This window comes from Hyaena hyaena, unplaced genomic scaffold, assembly GCF_003009895.1.
Source record: "Hyaena hyaena isolate Hyena2069 unplaced genomic scaffold, ASM300989v1 scaffold_1113, whole genome shotgun sequence".
Lineage (NCBI taxonomy): Eukaryota > Metazoa > Chordata > Mammalia > Carnivora > Hyaenidae > Hyaena > Hyaena hyaena.
In genome coordinates, this window is record NW_024081747.1 from 371,480 (window position 1) to 395,684 (window position 24,205).

Here is a 24,205-nt window from a genome sequence, read left to right on the forward strand (position 1 = left end):
TCTGAGTCCAAATAAGTTACACAGCAGGTTGTTTCTTAAATTGCTTACCCAGCTACAATCTTTCTTTTGCCTCATGTGTAGTTTCTATAATTGTCACATCTGCAATCCACTTTTTAAAATTGGAAGAAAACATTGCAGGGAGAGAAGACATAATACTGGAGTGTATTTGAAATTAAGAACTCACTACTTCAGGTCAGACAGGCTATAGAAATTCTATTATGTGCTATAATCTCTTATTTAACAAGAGCTTTCTCAGAATGTTATTCTTTATGCCAATAAAGTTATGAGGCAAATATTGTATGTTTCAAGAAAAGAATCACATATTTTACATCAAGTGTAAAAACACATTTGCGTGAACACATATAAACACACATCACTACATCAAAATACTCTCAATGATCCCAACGTTAGTGGAGGTATTCAACTTTACCTGCTTCCTGTATTTCTTACATATATTGTTTCTGAATTTTTCACTAGTATTCACAATTAGTGTGCTAAATATCTTAGTACTCACAAGTAGTGTGCTAAATATCTATTGCCGCATAACAAAACTATCAAAAACTTAGCTTAAAACAATACATATTTATTTTCTCACAGCTCATATGCACCAGCTTAGCTGGTCCTCTGGCTCAGGGTCTCTTATAATGAGGCAATGAAGGTACCTGCTGAGGCTGTAGTTATCTCCAGTCTCTAGGAAGGAAGGATCCTCTCCAAAGCTCACTCACCTGTTTTTGGCAGGAACCAGTTCCTCAAGAGTTGATGGACTAAGGACTTCAGTTCCTTGCCAGTTGATGGCCAGAGGTCTCCATCTGTTTTTTTTCTTTTTTTACATGTGAATCTCTCCACAAGGCAGCTTACACGTGGAAGCAGCTTCATCTAAGCAAGAGAGTGAGAAGGTAAGAGACGATGAAAAAGACAGAAATCACAATCTTGTGGTAACCTAATCTCAGAAATGACAACCCAGTCATTTTGCCCTATTCTATTTATCAAACATGAGTCACTAGACCCAATCCACATTTAAGTGGAGGGGATTACACAAAGGTGTGAACACTGGGAAGTGAGCATTCTTAGTGGCTGACTGCCTCCTACTTGGTGCATGGAATGTAGTCAGCACTTAATAAATGTTTCCCAAATAACTAAATAAAGCATAATAAAATTTTATATTATTAAAAAATCTCTGAATACACAAAAGAGTTCAAATGATACCAAAATTAAATGTTTTCTATAGTGATGAATAACTGTATTTCTAAAACCAACTGGACTAATTCTAAGTAGTATAATCTTTGCTTTAATCCCTGAATCCAGTGAAGAATTCAATATAATGTATCTAATTTTAACGATTCATAACCTGGGTTAGTTTGGTGACTTGTCAAGAAGACAGTAAGATATTTACAAAGAAGTCCACTTTCTGTAGGTAATCATAAAAACCCTGGTTCAATATTAATACCACATTTTTATATGAAAATATTGATAGTGGTCACTTTAATGCAGTATTTCTTGAGCAAGTGGCTTTCTTGTACCAACAAACTTTGAAATGAATGGAGATATATATACTCAATATCAAAAGTTGTGTATGTGCACAAATACATATTTGAAGCTATTTATGCTAACCTTCAAATACAGACCTTCCTAAGCAAAAGTATGGATCAGAAAAAAACATTTATAGGAACTAGTAAATTTATTACTGGTTTTTACTTATGTGGAATTTCCCTCAGCAATTTTTTTTTTTTTTACAAATAGTTTATTGTCAAATTAGTTTCCACATAACACTCAGTGCTCATCCCCAAAGTGCCCTCCTCCATGCCCATCCCCCCCTCCCCCCCACATCCATCAGTCCTCAGTTTTTGTCAGCATTCAAGAGTCATGGTTTGCCTCTCTCCCTTTCCCCCACCATTTCCGCCCTTCTTCTCCCCCTTGTTCCTCCGTCAAGTTCCTCCTAATCCTCCTATACGTGCAAACATATGATATTTGTCCTTCTCTGCCTGACTTATTTCGCTCAGCATAACACCCTCAAGGTCCATCCATGTGGCTACACATGGCCAGATTTCATTCTTTCTCATTGCCATGTAGTATTCCATGGTATAGATAAACCACATCTTCTTGATCCATTCATCTGTTGATGGACACTTAGGCTCTTTCCATGTTTTAGCTATTGTGGAGAGTGCTCCCTCAGCAATTTTTTAAATGCTGCTACCAGTTCCACTGTGTACTTTTATCTGATGGCAAGAATAAAAATTAAGAATATGTGTGAGATCAGTTGTCCTTAAAGAAGTGAAACTAATAGTCAATTTTGGAGCATTTAACTAAAATATATAGAAAACTAACAGCCAAGATATTGAAATTATTTTTTGAACCCATCAAGAAATGAATATGTATCTCTATTTAGTATGAAATATTTGGCAGTAATATGGCTAATTTTGAGGAAAAAAAATGTAAATATCAACTGAGGAAGGAGATTAGTTTTAAGTGCTCTTCTTTTTCAGTAACCAGTACAATCCATCAACTTTTTACATGTTTTCATTGAAATGGAAGAATGGTCAAATTCAAAAGACAGTGTTATCTGTCATTCTTATCTCTAAGAAACCTGATGTTTTGTTTCCAATTATAAAATGCATAACTAAATGCTATTTTCCTGTTTGTGCATTCAAAATATTAGCATGTGTCTCACATCTTCCACTTCCTGATTTACATCCATGAAATTTTGTGATAAAATATAAATTTTGTATAAGAACTGTGACTAAATAATCAAATAATAAAACAATACTAATACCATAACTATATGATTTAAAAACACAAAAAATAATATTTTATAGCTCTTTATATTTAGAATTTGCTATTACTTACACACAGGAACCATTCAATGTGGATATTATTGGCTCTTATAATGGGTTGGATGATGTCCCCCAAAGAGATATGTCCAAGTCTTAATCCCTGGTGCCTGTGAATGTGACCTTATTTGAAAATATGGTATATACATATGTAATTAAGGATTTTGAGATGAGATCTTCTGGATTTAGAGTGGGCCTTAAATTCAATCACTTGTGTCCCTATGAGGGAAACAAAAGAGATATTTGAGACACACAGAGATACAAAGAGGAAGGTCATGTAAAGACAAAGGCAGAGTTGGAGTGATACATCTATAACAAGAAACATAAAGAATTGCTTGCAGCCAGCAGTAGCTAGGAGGCAAGGTAGGATTATTCCTCAGATCCTTCAAAAGGTGCATCCCTGCCTACAATTTCATTTTAGATGTGTAGCTTCTAGAACTGTGAAAGAATAAATTTTCTTTACTTTAATCCATCAAGTTTATGATAACTTGTTACGGCACCCTTAGGAAAGCAATACGGCCTCGTTTAACAGAAACACTAAAACACAGAGATTCTTATTTTCCCAAGATAAGAACTAATGAACTGATTTGATGTGCATATCATTGGCTTTGAGAAAAGAATGAAATATTCTTTTAATATAAGCTGCATTTCCATTTCTTTTCATACACTATAGATTACTATAGTGTTTGGTCAATGAAGTTTCCATAGACTTTGAGTTGACTGGTGATATAAAAGAGTTGGACTCTGGGATACCAGCGTGGCTCAGTCGATTAAGTGTCCGACCTCGGCTCAGGTCATGATCTCCCAGTTTGTGAGTTCAAGCCCTGTATCAGGCTCTGTGCTGACAGCTCAGAGCCTGGAGAGCCTGTTTTGGTTTCTGTGTGTGTGTCTCTCTCTCTGCCCCTCCCCCACTATGCTCTGTCTCTCAAAAATAAACATTTAAAAAAATTTAAAAAAAAGAGTTGGACTCTGAAAATAAATATTAAGTCCATCATAACCAATATTTTACCTATGTTTTCTTTTTAAATGACCAGAGTGAAAAACATGTAGTTGAACTAAGTCTAAAAGAGTTCTTTTAGTAAGTAAAATTTTTAACAAATTAAGAGTAATGTATCTTAATAGTTTATCCATTTTTCCCTTTGAGAACATAAAGTAATGGTGTATCTTGTCATTGATTCTTAAATTTAATGACATTTGTGACTGTCATATAGGCTATGTTAGTTAAAGGAAGATGGGAGAGAAGTCTTTGCAAAACAGCTTTCCAAGGATTGCTTTTCTTTCATGCAGAGACCTAGAAATGTCACATTGTCACTTGCCAGAACTGACAAACATGTATGAATCCCAGTGAAAAGTTTATTCTGAAGCAGATGCTAATGCTACACTTAAGAAATGTTACCCTATAGAGAGGTAAAATCTTTTTTTTTTTTTTCATTTAAAATGAATATGTTCTTCTAATTTTATGATTCTTTTTTTTTAGTGTTTTGTTTACTTTTTCACTGGAAGTTTCAAGCCCACAAAGACAAAAGTTGTGTACTGACAAAGGTTATTCTGAGCTGATGTTTTCCAGAGTAGTGTGCTGGACAGTACCTAAGATGTCTCCTATATTATACTCTGTATAATCCCTTAGCCTTGGTTATAGACTGGGTCTGTGATTTGTAACTAATAAAATGTGGCACTCTCATAATTACATTTATATTTATGTACCTATCTATCCATATATCTATTTATATTTATATCTCTGTATCATAAATACATTAATACATACATACATATATGTATACACATATATATATTTGCATGCAAGTATGTGCTTCTCTGTAGAAATATGCAAGTATATATTTGGATGTGTGCTTGTCAGGAAGACTTCTCCCACTCCCTGGTATCATAAGCTTCCATCTTATGAGCGGGTCTATGGAGAGAGCACTGCATCAAGGAAAAGCAAGCAACTGTGTAGTCCCTGGTCAAAGACCATCAACAAAGTGAGGACTCAGTTCTTAAGTTGTAAGGAGACTAGGCTGCTAACAGTCTGAGAGAATTCAGAGATGTACCTTTCTTCAATCAAGCCTCTAATGAAAATGCAGTCCTGACCAGCACCTGGATTGCAGTCTAGCCTTGTTCCATGGAAACTAAAATGGTAAGTATGTATTATTTTAAGCTGCTAAATTTGTGGTGATTTTTATAGAAATTTACAAAAGAAAGCTAACACAGCAGTCAACTTTTTCAACAATATTAATGATCAGTCCATTCTTTTCTTCTTGATCTACATTGCTGATTTGAGTATGAATTAAACATTTCATACACTAGTATCTTTTTTCTGCTCCATTTGTTTCCATTTTGATCTGTCAATCTATTCTAATGGTGACTTGTTCAGAAATCCTGTACCTTCCTGCTCTAGAATTGGATAATATTTATCTGGTGGTAAGGTTTTTTATTTGTTTTCATGCGATTTGGTTTTAAGTGTAATTCATATCCATTCCTATTAACTGCTAGTTGATAATTCACAGAAGAAACTCATTAGCATAAGCATGCATTATATCAATGAAAAAATTTATTTTGCAATTGTGCTACAAGATAATTTTTTTAATAAAAAGTTTTAGATTGGCAGCTGCCGATAATCAAAGGCCTGACTGTCACTGAGAAAACTGCCGTGTGATAAACGTTTTGGCAGCATCAAACACAACACATACATGTTTGAGAGCTCTTCATACCAAATGATGAGATCTCTTTGTCTAATACTTCTACTTTAAAAGTCTATTATTATAAAAATTATAATGATACTTGGCTTTTTAATTCATCAATCTAATTTCCTGGTTAGCAAAATCTGGCCGATGTCTCTATTTGATTCTGTTTATTTGGCAGACTTAACATATTCTCTGTAGAGAAGACTTTATTTCCCCCCCCACTCAGCTCAGCTTTTCATTTCTTCCTGGCACTTGTCCCAGTCTTTAGGGCTTTGCAACCTCTTGAGAAGGGCTCTTGTCCACGCTCTCCTCCTCCTTGGATCTGTCAGGCAAATCCAATCAGCAGTGAAACACTTTTGCCAGTATTCACTGATGAACAATGTGATGTGGTAGAGAGGTTTTTTGTTTCCTGTTTGCGTATATTCTGAATGCCACCCATTTACCTGAGTCTATAAAAAGTCTAAATCATTTGTATTAGCTATAAATTTTTCACATATTTTTATTCTTGAATTTTTTGAAAGTATTTCTAATTCCAGTTTCAAGGAAATTTCAATATTTCTACTTTAGAAGTCTATTATTGTAAAAATTATAATGATACTTGGCTTGTCTCTTCATTTGTTTTTAATTCATCAGTCTAACTTCCTGTTAACAGAACTCTTTTCTTACAACGTGCATTTTTTACTATAGGCCAAATCATGATGTTTATGGCCTTTTAAAAGACATATTTATATAATCGCTTCTCGGCCTTTTGGCTAAGATCAAGTATAGTAAAAGACATATTTATTTAAAAAATTAAATATCAGTCATTATTAGTTAGAGGACTATGCAAGTACACCTAATGCAATTCAAATCCAGAAAAAAAATATTACATTTAGGTAAAATAAGTTGCATCAGTTTATTATTATATGTAGAGTGGACTTTTTCCCATTAGCAACAAGCTGAATTGTTGCAGGCAGGATTTAGCGGTTGTGTTTAATCAGTGCAATTAATCATCATTAGTGTATACTTTAGAGTGATCAATCACATTCAATTTTATGACCAGAGTTGATCACAATACAATGCATTAGTAATCATCCAGAAACTTAAGAAAATAAGCCATTAGTTCCCATTTGAAGTCACTAATATTTTTCATTACTAATTTGTATCTGAATGGTTTAGACATTCTCTTGGTTTGATTAATGTTGATTGACAGGAGTAGCTGTATTTAAACATGTTATATTTTTTAAAGTTTATTTATTTAATTTGAGTGAGATAGAGAAAGTGAGACTGAGTAGGGAAGGGACAGAGAGAGGAGAGAGAGAATCCTAAGCAGGTTCTGTGCTGTTAGCACTGAGCCCATTACAAGGCTCAATCTCACAAACTGTGAAATCATAAGCTGAGCCGATATCAATTGTCAAATGCTCAACTGAATGAGCCATCCAGGTGCCCCTAAGCATGTTGTATTTGCAAACTGAAAAATGTCATATACTAATCTTTGTACTGACTTGTAAGTTTTAGTCTTTTTCATCAATTTAACAAAAACGTTATATATATATATATATACACATGGATATATATAATCAATATATGTAACATTTAACATACAATAGAATATAATAGAAATATTATAGAATATATATGTATACAATATATACATATATATTCAACACCTATACTCAAATGTTACTTTTTCAGTGAACTCTTTCTTGATAATTCTCTTTAAAAAAAAGTCTCTCATATACATTTTCCTTATTTTCTTCCCTTGCTCTATTGTCTTCCATAACATGAACAACTATCTAATGTACTATATATTTATTCCTTTATATTTAATATCATTTCTCTCTTTCTCCATCCACTAGCACATATAAGAATATGATCTTTAAGTCTAATGCATTAGGTTTTAGTCACAACCCTGCCTGTTACTAAGTGTGGAATTTGGGACAAATTAATAACCTTTCTGTGCCTCAGTGTCTGTGGAAATAATAAGGTTACCTAACTCATACAATTCTTCTGTGGTTTTAATGAGTTGATATTTTTTAAAGTATTTGGCACAAAGCAAAGACTATGTAAGTGTTAGCTTTAATCTTCATATTGATGGAGGTTTTTTTGTTTGTTTGTTTGTTTACTACTGTACCCCTAGAACCTATAACATTTCTGGCACGTAGCAGACAGTAAAAGGCTTGCTTAAATAATGAGTTTATCCTTAGCTACTGAAGGTCTTTTGATTTTCTTTTGTCACAAATGTCTTACTATGATCTCTTAGACATTGTCATGTCCTCCAACTCTTCACTTCAAGATAGGGGAAAAGGAGAGTGGAGTAAAGGTGACAACATTTGCAATCAAACTGAAAGGGATTTTAAGACTGCACTCTATTTTTTCCATTACATATTTTTAGTGACCACCTTTGTCATTAATCATGGTTTAAGAGAAAAGAGCCTATAATAGATAAAATGAAGGAAACAAAAAATACTGTAATTGTAAAAATAATTTGCCTCTGAAAGCAAATTACAACATACTGGGTTAAAAATAGCTTGCTACTTAGACAATATGTAATGTAAAAATTAAGCTTAGATACACATGTAACTAATGGAAATGAAAGAATTCTGCTTTGTAGCTGACAGGTCATCTGCTTGGGGGTTTGTGCTTGATTTACTACTGGATCTTGTAGAGGACATAATAAAATTATACTTATGGCAAACATCAAACTATTTTCTTTTCATTTACATTTGAGAATTGGGGGTTTTTACATTTAAATAAATTAAATTGTTCAAACTCTAACAAAAACAAATGTAAACAAATATATTTAGATTACATTTTATTTGATTTGATTTCATAAATCAAATGTAAAGGTAATGACAAAGCTAAAATGTACACAAAACACCTCACTAAATCCTAACAACAGCATAAGGTAGGTTTAATAATAACATTTTATAATTTAAGACATTGAAAGTGAAATGGTTAAGTAACTTACCTATTGTAACACAACATTCAAATACAATTGTATGACACCATGTTTTCCATTATCTCAAGCCTTATCTTCATTGTTAGAACTAAGATCACATAGACTTTCCCACTAATACAGGCTTTTAATTTAAAATTTAAGATTGATTCTTGTATCAATTTTACATAACAAATTTCTGCTTCTATCCATAAAGAAAAAACAAAGACAGAATTTCCCATCAGAAACAACTAGAAACCACACAAAATACATGAAACTATCCCTATACATTGAACAAGAGTGTGGGACATACAATTCCTCATTTCATTGTCTGGAGACAATTTCTAGACCATTAATATAAGAGGAAAGAAGCAAATGGCCTTTGCATCTTTACATGATTGAATCGAGGATACAACAGTCAGATGTTTTAGAATTGTTTCAGCTAGAAGTGCAAGCCAGAGTTCTGAAGAGGAGGAAGCTATGTTGAAAAAGTAAAGAAAATTTGTTAGGAGTTCTTGAATCTTTACTGAGTACTAGGCTGTGCATACCTAGAGTGAAACACTAAAAAGCAGGGCAAAGAAACATAAAGGATGTACATGCATAACGATTCCAGGGGCTTAGAGAGGATAAGTAGATACTCAAGTTCTAACCTACCACACTAGACTCTTTAGTAACAACACATAGCATTCAGGGGAGATCCAAGAGAGACAATGCTGAAGGAGTGTGACTGAGCTATCTGTGAAGTGAATACCTTTCTACTCTTATGAGTATTCCTGCCCTAGCAAAGCTTAGAAACAAGCAGGGATAAAATTAATACAAAAAAAATATTTTAGGCCAAAAGAAAAAAAAACAAAAACAAAACGAATCACACTATTAAAGGAAAGCAAAAATTACAATGCTCTGTATATAATCAAAATTCTACACAAGTCATATAGCCAGAAATGGTGACACATAATTAGAATAACATTCACTTAACAAAAAAAGACCCAAAAATCTTATAAATTATGGAATTATAAAACAAAAACCCTAAAATATATATTGTAATTATAAATATATGTTTAACATAAAATAGGAACATAAGATAAAAATGGAACATTTTTAAAATACACAAAGAAAAATTTAAATGTAAAAACTAGATAATTTAAAATAAATTTTTTAAATGTTTTATTTATTTCTAGGAGAGAGAATCAGCGTGAGCAGGGGAGGGTCAGAGAGAGAGGGAGTCACAGATTGAAACAGGCTCCAGGCTCTGAGCTGGCAGTCAGCACAGAGCCCGACGCGGGGCTCGAACCCACGAACCGCGAGATCATGACCTAAGCGAAAGTCGGAAAGTCGGACGCTTAACCGACTAAGCCACCCAGGCGCCCCTAAAATAAAATTTTTATTGAATGACACTAAAAGTAGATTATACATTGTAGGGGGGAAAAAAGAGAAAGGATTAATAATCTTGAAAGAAGAGCAAAGCAACCTATTCAAAATAAAGAAAAGAGAAAAAAGCTCAGAAAAAAAATGAATGTGAACCTCTGGACCTGTGGAATAAATCGAAGGAGTGTAAAACGATATAATTAGAACCCTACCTTAAAATAGAATAAAGATAGTTTAATAAGTAATGGCTAAAGAAGATACAAATTTGATGAAAGGAAAAACAACTATAAACCTACCAATTATAAAAGCTCAAAGAACTACAAACTGAAAACACATATACTGCATCAAGGAATATATAACTACATTTCCACAAACAAGCAGTGTGAAAAATAAGACACATTACATACAGAGAAACAAAGAGCAATTGAATCTTCTCATAATGAATAACGAAAGCCAAAAGATATTGGTAACTATTTTCCAGTAATAAAAGAAAAAACTTGTCACTGTAGAATTCTATATACAGCAATATTCTTCAAAAAAATAACAGTGGAATATAAACATTTCCAGAAAAAGGGAAGGCAGAGAATTCATTATAAGCTAATCAAAACTAAAAGAAATACTAACAGAAATTCTTCAAGAAGAAAAAAATATACCACACAAATCTTGGATCTTCCTCAAAGAGTTAAAAGAACCAGAAACTATAAATATGTGAGTAAATATAAAATATTATTTCTAATCTTTAATTTTTAAAAAAGATAATTATACTTTTAAAATAAAAATAAAAATAATGCATTGTAAGGTTTACGTGCTTGCAGATATAAATTATTTAAAAATAATAGTATAAAGTATGAGAAAGAATTCTTTTTAAACATTCTTTTTTAAGAATATATCTTGTACATTACACATGAAGAGTATATTATTTCAAGATAGATTGCAATATGATGGATATGTGTATTTTAAACATTAAAGCAACCATTGAAACCTGAAGAGTTATATCTAATTAATAAATAATGGAGACATTAAAATATATTTATAAAGACAGGAAAATAGGGAAAATAAGAAACAGATGCAACAAAAATAAGACATTATAAGATGATAGCCTGAATACACTGATATTTACATTAAATGTAAATTATCTAAACATGCTCAATAAAAAGGCAGAGATTATAAGAGTGACTATAAGAAACACTATTTATAAAACACACACTAATAGATATAACATAAATAAAAAAATGAAAAATATATAAACAGCAAACACTAAACGTAAGAAAGCCAGAAAGGCTATCGCAAAAACAGAAGGAAAGGTATCACAAAATAAACAATATTACTAGAGACAAAGAGGGACATTTCATAATGACAAAGGAGTAAATTAACCAAGAAGCATAATAGTCTTTCATGTTTACATAAACAATAACAGAACTGCAAAATACATAAAGCAAAAACTAGTCATAACAAGAAGAGAAACAGACAAATTCAGAGCAATGGCTGGAGTTTCTCAGGCCCTCCTCAGTTACTGATAAAACAACACCAGGAAACATAATTTTTAAGAAATAGAAAAATTTTCACAATATCAACCAAATCGACCTAACTGGCATTTATGGAACACTGTAACCTAAAATAGCTTAATTTTAAAGTATAAGTAGAATATTTAACAAAATAGACCATATCATGTACCATAAGTCTCATCAAATTTAAAAGAATTGAAGTCATAGAATATGTTCTCTCACTACAGCAAAAAATAATTAGAAATCAATAACAGAAAGATATCTGAAAATGCCCATACATTTGTAAGTTAAATGAAGCATTTCTAAATACCCCGTGAGTCCAGCAGATATCAAGGGGCAAATCAGAATGTAATTTTAATTAAATTAAAATGAAACTGGTATTAGAAAATCTATTCAAGGGGAAATTTATGGGTTAAACTGTTATATCAGAAACAAACTAATAAAAAATTAAAATCAATGATTTAAACCAAGAATTCACAATTTTTTCTGTAAAGAACTATATGGGAAATAATTTAGACTTTGTAGTCCACTGTTATTCCTACCAGGTTTGCCACTGATTGTGAAAGCAACCATAGACAATGCATAAATGTGTGAGCATGGATATATTCTTAACAAAACAAAACCCATTATTTATAGAAACTATAAATTGCATAAAATATCAATTTTATTTATCCAACTATTAAAAAGTGTAAAATTCACTCAGCTTTCAGGCACTACAAAAGTAGATAGTAGGCTGAATTTGGCCTGTAGTCCATAGTTTGTGAATTCCCAACCTAAGCTTTGACCTTAGGAAGCTAGACAAAGAAAACAAACTAAAAACCAAAGTAAATGAAAAGAAGAAAATAATAAAGATACAAGCAGCATTCAATGGCATTTATGACAGAATAAATGGGATAGGAAAAGCAATGAAACCAAAGGCCAGTAATTTGGGAAAAAATCAATAAAGTTGATAAACTTCTAGGTACACTAATAAAGAAAGAACAGGGTGAAGATATATTACTAATATTAGGAATGAAAGAAGAAACATAATCTAGAGTCTACAGGTTGATAAGGAAATACTATAAATAACTTTTTGCCAATAAATATAACAACTTAGATGAAATAAATATATTCTAGGAAGACAGAAATTATCTAAATAGACTTGAAAAACTAGAAAATTTTCTTACCCCTAAACCTTTCAGGGTCTTTAGTTGGTAATTAAAGACTTTCTCACAAAGGAAACTCCAGACCCAGAGGCTTTCATTGATAAATTTACTAAGCATCTAAGAAAGAAATAGTATGAAATCTATATGAACACACCTAGAAATTAGAGGAAGAAGGAGTCAGAATTACCTTCATATCAAAAGTATGCAAAACTTACACAGAAAAAATATAGACAAATTTCCCTTACTTGAAAAATCTTTTTTACATTTTTGGCAAAGAAAACCAAAAATGAACAAGTAAGAATAAGATAGTTGCACATCTGTGGTTTATCTTGTGAATACAGTCACCCACTAACAAAATAATTGGGGGGAAAAAAACACGAGACCATTTCAATGGATGCAAAAACACCATTTGACAAAATTCAAGGCTAATGCATGATAAAAACTCTCAGCAATTCAGAAATACAAAAGAACATCAGTGAAACATCTATCAAAAACCTGAAGCTATGATTATACTCCATGGTGAAATGCTGAAATCTTTCCCCCTCAGACTGGGAACAAGTCAATCACTTGCTTATATCATGTCTATCAAGATTGTGCTAGAAGCTAATATCAGTGCATTAAGAATAAAATAAATGCAAACATTTTGAAAAGAAATAAAGTTCACTTTATATTAAAACATCATGAGTATCCTAAGAAATCTACAAGAATTAATTCATGAATTAAACATGGTCATACTATTCAAGAATAAAAGAAAAAATCAATTGTGTATATTTATATATTAACAATTACTGGAATTTGAAATAATTAAATCAAAATGTTTAAAATAACATCAATATATTAAATATGTAGGTATAAATTTAACAACATGTGTATAAAAAAACAAAAACATTGTTGAAAGAAGCTAAAGAAGACCCCCCCAAATTGAATGATATGTCATACTGTTCATAGACAGGAAGACTCAATATTGATAACAATTCTCCCTTTAATGATTTATAGATTTAATACTATCCCAATGAAAAATTGTAGTGAGATGTTTAATAAAAATTAATAAGCCTATTCTTAAATTTATATGGAAAACTAATGATCCAGAATAACTAAAACAATTAAATAAAAAAGCAAAGATAAAAGACATCTGCTGATTAAGACACAGCATTAAGAGAGAGGAAGGAAGGAAGGAAGGAGGGAAGGGAGGGAGGGAGAGAGGATGGCAGAGAGGCAGGGAGGGAGGAAGGAAGAAAAAAGAAAACCACAATTCAGTGGGTATTTATTGAATGCCTACTTACTATGTACAAAGTTAGGAGCAATGAAAAAGGCTACAAAAAATAATAATAAATGAATTATTCATTCAATCAACAATTATTGACCAAGTCCTGCTACACGCAGATATCGCTCGAAGCAAAATAAAGAAAAATTGTCCATGCTAAAAAAAAAAAAAAAAAAAAGAAAAAGAAAAATTGTCCATGCTTAAGGAGCTTGAGAAAAGTGGGTAAGTAAGGTTTACTGAAGATGGAAACACTGAAGGTATGGAACTGTAAGCATATTTATCAGAGTGTGATGTGAATAGAGGAACGGAAGTGAGGGCAAGCAGGGTAGTTTTGAAAAATGACTCAGGTACTTTGTGTTGGGTAGATTGAAAGTGAGCTGTGGGAGATATTTATGGGGCAGGGAGTGGGGCTTCGGGGTGGGATGCACACTGTAGAGACTTCAAATGCCAAGTCTAAGGATTTTGTACCAAATTTGCTGGTCATGAAGAGCCAGTGAATAGGCAAGTAGTCTTAGAGGTCAGAATGAAACAAAGAATGCACTATTGTATATTGATATTATTCTAAAACATTAACTTGCCTACATTTTGTTTTCATCTCAAAAGCCCTATAGCAGACAGAAACATGTCTCTTCACAAGCTACCAGGGGGGGGAAAAAAAAAGCTATGACTCCTTTTATCGCTTGAAGGTCCCTTTCTTTTGTATGGAGAGCTAGACGTTTTTCAAGTTTCTAGTCTGTGGTTGAGCTCTTTAACCTATTTATCATTTTGAAAAAACTGAAATGGCCTTTTAAATGTTGTAGAATATACCCAGATCAGCACAATCCCTGGCCCCTTGTACCTAGATGAAAAGCAATATTTGGGCATATAATATTTATATTCACTTCAACTGGTTTGCTCATTTTTCACTGTCAATGCCCATAGAGATGAAAGAGATCAGTCCATTATTGATGACTTAAATTCAGACAAGCTTGGGGAGGGATGGACTCAGACAGATGCATGTACGCCAAAATTAATGTTACATCCAACCAGCACCTATTTTTTGTTAAATTTATTTTTTTTATTTCTGAGAGAGAGAGAGAGAGAGAGACAGCTTGAGCAGGGGAGGGTCAGAGAGAGAGGGAGATACAGAATCTGAAACAGGCTCCATGCTCTGAGCTAGCTGTGAGCACAGAGCTCGACACGGGGCTTGAACCCACAAACCGTGAGATAATGACCTGAGCCGAAGTCAGACGCTTAGCCAACTGAGCCACCCAGGCGTCCCAACCAGTACCTGTTAAAGAACATTAATGAAAATAGTATTTTGGATGATGTTCTTTCAAGTCTTTTCTTTTAGTCTGTTTTTACTTACATCCATATATGTTAAACTATGCTTACTAAAATGGCTATGCCAGAAAAATCAAATAGATAATTTTGACTGATACCATCTTTGCTTTTTGCTCACACAAATACATAGAGAGACAGTTTGAACAGCAGATTTCTTTTAGGTAAAGGTCTGAAACCTTTGCATATGACTCAAGTTGCTAATCTAATGTAGTATTAATTAATTTGTGGAGATTTCTTGGAAGATAAGAAGCTTTAAAATGAAAATACTAAATTCTGTTACTTCCAAGCATCTGCCCAATAATTCATATTTTCCAGACAGGTTTACAGAATTCTTTCTCCAAGTTACCTTTGTAGCGCTTGATAGAGCAGAAGAAAATGAGGAAAGGTTTAAGTTTAAAACATTCCTACAAGAAAACTAACTTTAAAAACTTAATCATCTTATACATAATAAAATAAAACAAAGAATTCCTAGCAATGCTAATTCACTTCCTGAAAATCAGCAGGCTAAAACAATCATTTGCCCTACATTATCATTCTGGCCTTTTTGCAAAGGAGTCCCTGAAAGTAAATGATATCGCTTCCCCTTCACTAAAAAGATCTTTTTGACCATTTCCATGAGACATACATTAAGTTGTTTTGGAAGTCACTGCTAATAATCTTGCCCTTTAGACCTTGGCTTGCAGAGATAATGAGTCAGGATTTGCTGAACATTTCATCTCTTCTTCAAGTTCCAGCATGGTCAGGGTATTAAATGACCCAGTCTGGTAAAACATAACTCCTCTTTCTTTATTCTCATTACAGTTGGGAAGCAAAATTTGATTAGCTAACTGACTAGAGAATTCTGTATGGTTAACTGAAATATGACCCATCAATTGAGAAGCTTTAACATTGTGGGTCAGACCAGGAGAGGCAGGAAAGTTCCAGTTGTTTTTCAGTTGGAAGCTCATTTAACTCTCTGTTTCTAGAAACTAAATCTAAATCGTATCCCCTTTCTAAAAGTTTTCTCAAAATGTTCCTTTAACTCTAAAATGCAGGTAGAGATGAGAGGGAATAGATCCATAACCTATTTATTATTTTCAGTTATAAATTTAGCTTACTGAATTAATAGCTAAAATATAAATCTCTTACTTTACGTACTGGGAAATATTATAAAATCTAATATCTCGATGCTAATTGTGTTATAATTAGTAAATACGGTAATTCTAACAATTCAGTTCAGTCAATACTAATCGAAACATGATGTTGAGACAATTGAATGGATTTATTCATTCTCACATTAGTTAGTGCTCCCTTGCTATACTGAGCAATGAAAATATAGAGAAAAATGATATGAGGTGCTCACCTTTAAATTGAGGAGATAGGAGGAATGCCTGGGTGGCTCAGTCAGTTGAGCCTCTGACTTTGGCTCAGGTCATGATCTCGCTGTTTATGAGTTCAAGCCCTGTACGGGGCTCTCTGCCATCAGGGCAGAGCCCACTTCAGATCCTGTCCCCCTCTCTCTCTATACCTCCCCAACCCATGCTCCCTCTTTCTCAAAAATAAATAAACATTTTAAAATAACATTGTAAATTAAAGAGGTAGGAAAATAGCCAAAAATTAGGACACTGTGTTAAGGACCATAACAGAAAGATAAGTACATATGTATACTTATATAGTTGTAATATTAGAACTCTCCCAGCTCTAATCCTCCTCAGAGATTTGCTTTATGACTTTATTTTCAGTAAAGTCATTAGTATTTGCATGAAATTTTATGAGTGTTTGAATTTTCACAAGTATGCCTGAATTTCACACATCTTATGTTTCAATGCAAGCATTCAAAATCCTTCCAATGACCCAGCAATAGCACTGCTAAGAATTTACCAAAAGGGATATAGGAGTGCTGATGCATAGGGACACATGTACCCCAATGTTCATAGCAGCACTTTCAACAATAGCCAAATCATGGAACAGCCTAAATTCCATCAACCGATGAATGGATCAAGAAGATGTGGTTTATATATTCAATGGAATACTACATGGCAGTGAGAAAGAATCAAATCCGGCCATTTGTAGCAATGTAAATGGAACTCGAGGGTGTAAGGCTAAATGGAATAAGTCAGGCAGAGAAGGACAGATACCTTCCAAAGATTTCTTGATAGCCCATCTTATAAAGAGGGGCCTGCAGCACAAAATGCACAGCTTACTTTTGTCCAGGAAAGAGCTGGAATAGGACTATCATACATCTGTCTCCAGCTCTCTCACAGAATGCCAGGACACATGGTTTCTAGTAGCCATGCCATTTTACATGATTCCACAATCTCAAGTCACACCATAAAAAGATTGGCCTGAGGTTATCCTGAGGCATCTCTGGTTGTGTAAGCACAGAGCCTCTGGTCAATCCATCTGACTGATGTCTTTTCTCCTTGGCTGCCTTCCATAATGGTGGCTCAGTGAATGGGGGCATCACTTTTGGCTCTAAGGGTAGGTACTCATCTCTCTTCTCTGGGTCAGAGTGCTCATGGGGAACATTAACTCATATATGTCACGGGACTATCTCCTTTCCTGGAAAAAATCTCACAAACTGCCTCACTGCAATAGTCATTCTTCCAAACTCTCCTGGAAATGCCTGCTATCTAAAGTTCCTCTTTATCTGTTTAAATCAAAACATGAAGAGAGCTGTACTACCTTTCAAAAAAGTCCATCTGTCTCTACTCTGACATTTATAAACAAAAGAACAAAGGTATTCTTGCTTCTGTTGCTTGAGATCACAAGTGACAAAGCTTATCCTTGATTTCTATGTTTATATAAATTTTATTAATTACCATATTTTATTATATATTCTTAGACTTTGGCATATTGTCTCATCTCTGAAGCTCTGGCAGTCAGTCCTCTCCATATTAAGATCCTCTCTTCCCACTTCTCCTAATAATTCTTCAGTTCTTGCCTAAATGCACTTTTCTCCAGATTTCTGAGATACACAAAAGTTTATTAAATGTTCTTTCTTTGTGCATCATTACCCTAACCCTCATCCTCTTTTCATGGTACTTATTCTTTGTAAAATCCTACAATGACAGGGATTTTAGTTAATTTGTTCATGACTGTAACCACGATTGGGTACTCACCAAATACATTTCAAATAAATAATAAATAGGTCAGTAACTCTAATGACAATAGCAGTACATTATTCATATATATTAAAATTGTATCGATTTCACAGATAATAGTGAAATATATGAAAATCAAATGTTATGAAAGGGACATAATATATGCAACTTATTCTCAAATGGTTCCAAAAAATACTTAATAATATGCATATAGAGAGACACAAAGAGCAAACTTAAGAGAATTTTAATGATTGGTGAACCTGTATAATTCTTTTTGCAATTTTTTACTTTTTCTGTTATTTTGACATTGATTTCAAATAAGCAATTAAATTTTTAAAAACTTGAAAAAATATTTTTAGAACTCCTACGTTATAGTTCCTTTACCTCAGCAGCATATTATTTGGAAATACTATTAAGTGCATTTGTGTGTATACCTGGAAAAATTCAAACTTCCTCAAAAATGACTTTGAATTATCAAAACATTCCACTCTGTACACATGCTCGATAAGAAAAAGACAATGCTGGGGCGCCTGGGTGGCTTAGTCGGTTAAGCGTCCTACTTTCGCTTAGGTCATGATCTCGCGGTTCGTGGGTTCGAGCCCCGCGTCAGGCTCTGTGCTGACTGCCAGCTCAGAGCCTGGAGCCTGTTTCAGTCTGTGACTCCCTCTCTCTCTGACCCTCCCCTGCTCACACTGTCTCTCTCTCTCTCCTAGAAATAAATAAAACATTTAAAAAAAAAAAAGAAAAAGAAAAAGACAATGCTATTTGTCTTGAAGGAGTTTAGAAAATGTCACCAAAAATGTGCTGTGTTGGTATATTATTTTTAGCTTGAAGATAGGAAAACAGCAAATTCAGGTAGAAGCTTTCTGTGAACTCCTGGTATCTGCCTACATACAGATTCTCTGAAAGAAATTCAAATGTCATCAGTGAACTTCTGGGGAGTTTCATCAAAAGGAAAGGTTGACTCCTATCCCAGGACAGGAGACTAGGAGTCCACACCACACTCAGGCAAACTTTGTCACAAATTATCAGAGCTCCCATTTTTCTGCCAAGGGCTCACTCATCTTCCCTAAAAGATCACTCACTCTCCTCTAAGTTGCCTAACTCCCTCTTCCTTTTCCCCTATTGAGATGATAGAGAAGATCCCAAATCTCTTTTGCAGATTTCACTTTTGTTTTCCTATGATGTCCACTGTACATCTTTTTTTTTTCTGTTACTTGGCCTGTTGTCACTTTATTTCATAGACCCATAGAACCTAGCAGTGTAGAAGAAAAAAATTTCCTCCCCTAGAGCTTCATTACATAAATACTCTAAGAAAGTAATCGGGATATAAAAGTAAAAGTGTTGCAAAATAGTAAGAGAATATGTGATTGCCGTGTATATATTATATGACTTATAATGAAGTAATCATTGAATGTTGACAGTTATGTAATCATTAACAAAGTACTTAACTTCTCCATTAATGAAGCATATTTATTAAATACTACCACATAATAAATCCTAGAAATGTTACTTTTTAATTTACACTTCTTAATTATAATCCTTTAGTCCTTAGGATATGTAATATCTACTCAATGCTGAGAATTACTGCATAAAATATATATTTTTTTACTTAAACATTTTAATTGGAAATAAAAGTTCAAGTGCAAACCAGAAAAAAGATATAGGATTTTCATTAGTCAATCAAGAAATACAGATATATGAACACACAAAGTAAAAACACTACAAATTGATTATAGGTTGTTTGAGAGTCAAGTGGATTAGAACATTTTAAGTGGATATATTAAAAAATAAGTCTAGATATAAAGCTAGAGATCTGAGAGTCTTTCCCAAAACAAGAAATACTGTATTCTTTTTTTTATCTGTGCATTCTATTTACTGTAAGTTTAATTATGGCAACTTTTCAGAGTAAAATAAAAATACTTTTTTAAAAATGACTCAGTGTTTGAATTTAGCAAACATTGTTTTTCATTTTTCAGCATTACAAGATCAAATATACAGTTAAACAAATAAAATAATTCTTTTGGGTAATAATAACTTTGACTCATAAATGTTTAAAACTTAGATATTTGGTGGTTAAAAATAATTTAATGACATTTTATCCTGAATTCTCAAAAATAGTGAATTGTAAATAGCTAACTATTGTGAACACTTGTTAAACTAAATCTTGCTATTGTAATTGCTATTGCTTGTCACATATTTATTATTCTTTTATACGTATTACATTATGTCATTATATGTTAATTACTTAAAACATTTTAACTTTAACCCCACCATTCTTGTAAATTTCTCAAACCATAAGAATTTGAATTCTGGCAACATTTGAAGTCTAATCATGGATGATTGTTGGTATAAATTTTCCACTTTAATTGTCCTTGCAATACATGGTGGAAAATTTAACTTTGTGCCATATATATCTAGCCTACCCAGAAATTATTTATATTTTGTGTAGGTTTTCTTTCTAAGCTAAATTTTATTCATATCACTCACATACACAAGGCAATATAATAAATACATGTATTGAGAAAGATCTTTTAAATATGTATTTGATATAAGATTATATCTGTATTCTCACTTTGTTAATGGAGAAATCCAGCCATACGTCAGGGAAATCCCATAGAGCAGAGTTTGAGTCCAAGCAGACTGTAGAGTCTGTTTTCTAAATGGCTATCCTTTAGCTGCCTCTCAATATTTAGTATTATGGGTTGAAATTAGGTTTCCCATAAATTGTAAAGTCCTTTGGAGGACTTATATTTGAAATTAGGTTTCCCATAAATTGTAAAGTCCTTGGGAGTCCTTATATTTGGAGGCAGGGGAGACCTTTAAGGAGATTAATTAAAATGAAGTTATAGGTAGGTCCTAATCCAACAGGACTCATGACCTTATAAGAAAAAAAGATTAGGACACAGACAACACAGCCCAGGAGATAATCATGTGGGACACACCAAGAAGGTGGCCACCCACAAGACAAGGAGAGAGGCCTCAGAAGAAACCAGACCTTCTCATACCTTGATCTTAGACTTCTAGTCTCCAGAACTGAGAGAAAATAAATTTCTGTTGTGTGGACCACCAAGTCTATAGTTTATTATGGTAGCCCTAATAAGCTATTATATATACTCACCTATAACCCTAATTGATAAACATTTACATTAACAACAGTGTCCACCATATCTTTAATACCTCAGAACATGAAAATAAGAAGCATTTTATCTTTCAATATGGATACCCTTGGAAAAATTGTATGACTTCTCTAAGCCTTATTCTATCTATTCAATAGGAATAATGATTACACCCTACCAATAGAAATGTGGTGAAAAATAAATGAGATGAGACATGTATTTTTTTTTTAAATGTTTTATTTATTTCTAGGAGAGAGAGAGAGAGAGAGACAGCGTGAGCAGGGGAGGGTCAGAGAGATAGGGAGTCACAGATCGAAACAGGCTCCAGTCTCTGAGCTGGCAGTCACCACAGAGCCCGAAGTGGGGCTCGAACCCACGAACCACGAGATCACGACCTAAGCGAAAGTCTGTCGCTTAACCGACTAAGCCACCTAGGCGCCTCGAGACATGTAAACTTTTAGCCCATAGTGTACTGGGTAGTAATTGTACAATAGATGTGGTCATTTTTCTTAATTATTAATTACACAACAAGTTATTTCACAAGACTGGAATAAATTATCCCCTAATCAGATTTAATTAGTAAGTGTGAATTCAGAAATAAATGAAAATGGGTTTAATCTCTATTTTTGGTATTTTTTGTCTTCTCTAGTATTTTTTCATGTATTTTCCTTTTTTCTCAATTTTATCTATGTGAAGTTGAAAAAACAGTATTAAGAAGAACACTGTCAAGAATATTGGACTCAATTCCACATAATAAATAAAATAACTGAGTACTAGATAATATTAATGGATGAGTAAAGAGCATATGTCAGATTTTCTCTCTCCCTCTCAATTTAATGTCTTTCTTCCTTTTCCTTTCTTTTCTTTTCTTTCTTTTCCTTTCTCTCCTTCTCTCCTTCTCTCTCTCTCTCTCTCTCTTTCTTTTTTTAGAACCTAATGTACACAGAATTAAGTTAATGGCATAATATCAGCATCATTACATCCAAATCTTCCTCTAATTTACTTTAATCATACTTTATTTTTTCTTTATCCTCTTTTTCTCCAGTCCCATTCCCCTTGCCTTCCATTCCTATTTTTAGTATACTAAATGCATTACTTTACAATCCCTTCCATTGCCAATTTTCTTATTTAGATGTAAATGTATCCTCAAAACTTTATAGAGTGCTTTTCAGAATATGTGTATGTGAAAGAGATATGTTCTGTCTCCCATTATATGCATATACCACATTTCATTTATCATTTTCATAGCAAGGGACACCTAGGTTGTTTGCAGTTCTTTGCTACAACAGTCAAAAATGTTCTGAACTTTCTTATTTACGTAAGTTATCTTTGCACCCTTGGAGAGTTTCTTTATAATCTGTATGTGGAAGAAGCTTCCACATAACTTTCCTTCCTTTCCTTTCCATTCTCCTTCATTTAGGATCACATTCCAGTTGTGGTCTGATGGCTCTGCGAGCATCCCCTGACTCACTCCACTTTCTCTCACAGGACTTTTCACTGATACATCTCTTCAGTGATTAATACTATCTTGGTGTTTTCTCTTCAGAGAATATGGACTACATAAACTCTGATAAGTACTTCTTTTTCTGTTTTCCTTTTTTATTAGTTTGTTTTAAATTCAAACATTATTATGTAACTCATTTTTAAAATCTTTTCCATTTTTCTCATGAAATTCTTACTCATTTCATTCATGTTGTACTCTTTTCCTCTGTATCTGTTAATGTAGATAAATAACTATAATTATTTCAAAACCTCAGTCTCATGGTTCCAATTTATGGACCATTGATCTCTGGTCTAGTTTTATTGGTTGGTTTATTGCTTAATAATTAATTATTTTTATTATTCTTTGCCTAACTTCTAATTTTTGATTAAATGACAAAATCTGTATGTAGAAGGATATTAGAACTTAGATAAATATAACTTATGTCTAGAAAAAGATATATCTCTCCTTCTGTCTGACGGTTAGCATAGGAGTTGGAGTCAATCAAACTAGAAGTTGGGTTTGAGTTGTGTGCTGCCATGGTTATCTCCATGCACCACAGACTTCAGATGCTTCTACATGGGGAAGATCTGTGTTCATTGTGCAATTTAATGTGTGGTCTATAATATGGGGGATTTTTTTCTCAGTGTCCCTGTTCCATTCTCAGATTTTGTGAGTATAATAAAACCACACCACATGCCTGATCACTCTCCTCTTTGAGCAGTTAGTGGCCACTAGTTTTTGGTTGACCCAGAGCCCTCAGTGGGATGGGAGTTTTCTTGGTTATCCTATTCTCGTCAGTTTCAATCAGACCCTGTTTTCCTGAGATTCTAACTTTCTGTCCTCTTCCTATAAAAGTACATTCTTCCTTGTACTGGTAAAGAGTCCTGAGTATGAGCATGTAACTTATCCCTATCCCAGCAGCAAACAATCTTTGCTTTGAATGAATGAAGGATCCTCAGTGTTATCAGGTTTCCTGTCCTTTGTCTTGTATAAATGTGAGAAGGATGGGGAAAGGAGGACCTTCTCTTTTCCCAGTAGTTGTGGAGCTTTGGGTAAGAAACACAGCTGGGGAGGGGAACTATAGTTACTTCATTATTTCCGGAGTTCTTTTTTTTTTCCCTGTTGTCCTTTTCCCAATGTTGTTCTAGAACCATATGGTAAGAGATTTTCTTCTTTTCCCTCCAAGTAGAAGTGGACCTTTGTTTTGCATGAGAGAAGATTTCAGTACATGGATATAAATTAGTCCTGTTCTCTAACATCAGCCAATTACCACCTGCATGCCTGCATGCACAGTTTACTTTGTATCTGTGTTCATGTCTACCACTTCTTCCCACCATCTGCCAATAGTGTAACATCCAATATGTTCTGTATTTCCTCAAAGTACTTGTTATCTTTTCACTTAACATGGCTGCCTTACAATTTCAGCCTTACAAAATGTCCAGTGGGTTAAAAATGTTATAATTGTGTAATTGTGTGCTTGGTGTGGGAGCAA

General features: G+C 33.4%; 1 long non-coding RNA gene across 1 annotated transcript in view; it reads right to left on the reverse strand.

Annotated features, from left to right (window-relative positions):
* Positions 1 to 613: 613 nt before the first annotated feature.
* Positions 614 to 24,205, reverse strand: part of LOC120224145 — a 188,672-nt gene continuing 165,080 nt past the window's right edge. Inside the window, exon 3 of the long non-coding RNA XR_005526484.1 lies at positions 614 to 876. This is a non-coding gene — a long non-coding RNA (uncharacterized LOC120224145). The remainder of the gene's footprint in view (positions 877 to 24,205) is intronic.